This window comes from Coptis chinensis, chromosome 2 (assembly GCF_015680905.1).
Source record: "Coptis chinensis isolate HL-2020 chromosome 2, ASM1568090v1, whole genome shotgun sequence".
NCBI classification, from domain to species: domain Eukaryota; kingdom Viridiplantae; phylum Streptophyta; class Magnoliopsida; order Ranunculales; family Ranunculaceae; genus Coptis; species Coptis chinensis.
Window position 1 is genome coordinate 19,631,869 of NC_141457.1, and position 2,987 is coordinate 19,634,855.

At 40.0% G+C, this 2,987-nt stretch overlaps 1 pseudogene; it reads right to left on the reverse strand.

The window, feature by feature from the left end:
* Positions 1-1,564: 1,564 nt before the first annotated feature.
* Positions 1,565-1,658, reverse strand: LOC147515259 (small nucleolar RNA R71; annotated as a pseudogene).
* Between the last annotated feature and the right edge of the window lie 1,329 nt (positions 1,659-2,987).

The following is a 2,987-nucleotide window of genomic DNA, read 5'->3' on the forward strand; positions in this document are numbered from 1 at the left end:
GATGAAAGCTTGATTACGATTATCGTAGAGTCGTCGTAATTTCCCTTCCACTCTAGAAATGATTAGTTCACCATGAGAATGGGTGTAATCGTTCACATGCTAGTTATGAATTGGTAGAAATCCCATGTGTAATTAGGGATTAGGAGTAACCAGGTTGTTCTGCGAAGCAGTTCAATTCGGATTACGACGATTCGTCGTTAGTAGGATTAAGTCGAGTTAAGGTGGAATCAATCCCCCTCTAACTCCTTATCATAGAATCAACGTAGTATTCCCATAGTTGTTCTAATAGTCGACTAGTTGCATCTTGTGGGTAGTTGCATCGTAGTATAGAATTCCCATCATAAAACTCTCATTAGACTTATGACCGATTAGTTAACTATGAAATCATTCCATGCTAGAGAACTAGGAGTGGAACGAATTTGTTACTCCACTCTATTTCGATAGAATTGAGAGTAGACAACTTTGATAAATATAGGCAACATAATAAGTTTTAGTTTACTTACGTTTTGAGTTTCATCGTTCATTTCGTAGGTAAACTATCATTTTTATGTTTTATCAAATGGCGCCGCTGCCATCTTAGTTACCTTTAGCATTATTTTTATAGTATAATTAGTCATTTTTAAGTCCCATTAAACCCACCCACCCTTGTTTGATTCATACTGTGGTTGTCCGTTTCAGCATTGAAAAGTTCGGCAAAAAATTACACCGAAGACCTCCACCTACCACCAAACTGGAACCTTGAGCGACCCACCCAAACCGAAAGCGACCCACCCTAAAAACATCAGAACTTGAAGTTACACTGCTTAAAGCGCCCGCATACGAGTTGAATTTTGCCGGATTTCCACAGGTTTGATTCAAACTTCGATTTTTCAAGTTTTTCAGTGTTCTAACTTGTTATATACACTGAACACGCGTAAACAAGACACAATTCATAAGCGAAGCAAGGACGTAATCAGGTATTCCTTTCTTCCACACCTCAAGATCTCCTGTTAGAGGTTTATACTAGTATATCGGGGATTGTTTGGAGTGTTGACGTGTTTAGTTAAGTTTGGTCTTAACCTTGTATGAGATTAAGGTCCGGTAACAAAACACCTAACATAATTACACGGCAACATCAACAAGCACGCCTATCTAGTATACCACCCACTACACCTCTAGCTACTATTTCACACACACCACCGATATAATGCCTCGAAGAAGGAGAGACTCCTCTCTCGACTTCTACAAAGCCTCGAGCGATAGCCCCAAATCTTGCATCGTTTCTAGCAGACCGGTGGGGATTTCGAATCCCCAAATATTTTTAATTTGCTACCCGTTTAATTTGCTAGACCATGAAAAACCTTATTAGCAAATGCGTAGGATTGAACAAGTCATAACAACATTCCACCATCCTACGGTTGGTGCGGAACAAATTAAACTGAGGGTATTCCCTTTCACCTTAGCCGATAAGGCGTCTTGGTTAACTCGCCCAAACTTAATAATTCGTGGACTCGTGGGCTAAACTTGTTCAATTTGTTTATGGAACATTTTTACCCACCCCTAAAGACGGATGAGATGCTTTCCAAGATTCATTTCTTTCAACAAAATCCTCATGAATCATTTTCAGAGGCTTGGAATCGTTTCACCGATCTCCTTATAGAGTGCCCACATCATAACTTAGCGAAAGACACGTTAGTTCGTGCCTTTTTCAAAGGACTTCTACACCACTATAAAGAAGTCCTTGACATAATGAATGGGGGTAGTTTCTTAAGTAAAGGAGCCTCGGAGGCTTATAAATTTATAGATGATCAAACTAAGCGAAATAACAACTGGGGGGGTAGTGACGATATCCACCGCTCCGCTAGTTCTTCTAATACAGTTAAGGCCGCCGGTATGTTTGAAATTAAACACGATCCTGAGCTTAAAACTCTAATCGAATCACTCACTAAAAAGGTAGAGGCCATTTCTATTCAACAAAAGTCTATCCCCATTATGAATGTAAATTCCAATCCATGTAGTTTCTGTTGGAGTCCTGAGCATCCCGACTTCCATCGGCCCTATAGCCTATATGCGTGCTTCTTCCATTAATAGTGAACCTAACGCCCCTTGGAGACAAAATCCCAACTTCGGTTGGAGCAATAACCAACACGTCACACCTCCAGGGTACAATAATCAATATGTTAGGCCAACGCACAATTTTATCCAAACTCCACCACGACAAGGGCAGGGTCAGGGTAATTTTAATAATTATAACAACCAAGTGCAACCTCGACAAGGTCAAGCACAAGGTCAAGGTAGTTATAATAATTATAATGCTAATAGAGGTATCGTTCCGGTAAATAATAACTATCAAAATCCGCCCAAAAATAATTCACGCGAGATAGTTCCAGTCACACCACCCGTGACTACTACACCCACACAACCGGATCGTCTTGACACCTTCATACAAGTGAGCCAAAAACTTTTCCAAACCAAGGCTCAATCTAACCAATAGCTTCTATAATCCGTTAATAATTTAAGCCAACAGTTGGCCCAAGATAAAGCCCAACTCAAAGGTGTGTTTCCAGGTAACGCATACCTAATCCTAAAACAACAAACACAGCCTTTGAGATAACCGATAATACTAGTAATGAATATGGAAATGTAGGTGAGCTAAATGCCATCACCACTCTCCGTTCTGGTAGAGTGGTTGATAACAAAGTAACTATGCCTATAGTTACCCCACCAGTAGCCCCTACACCTGCTATTTTACTAGATACCGAAATAGAAACTGAAGAGCCTACCACTGTAGAGGTACCAGTTACAACACAACCTAAGAAACAGAAAGCGAAGGTTAAACATCCAGGTGATACCATTGCTAAATATAGAGTGAAACCACCGTTTTCACAAAAATTAGCCATGTTAACTAGGGATACAAATTATGAGGAGATTAGGGACGTTTTCAAGAATCTAACTATAAACCTTCTCTTCCTCGAAGCTATTAAAAAGCTACCACACCATGTTAAGTT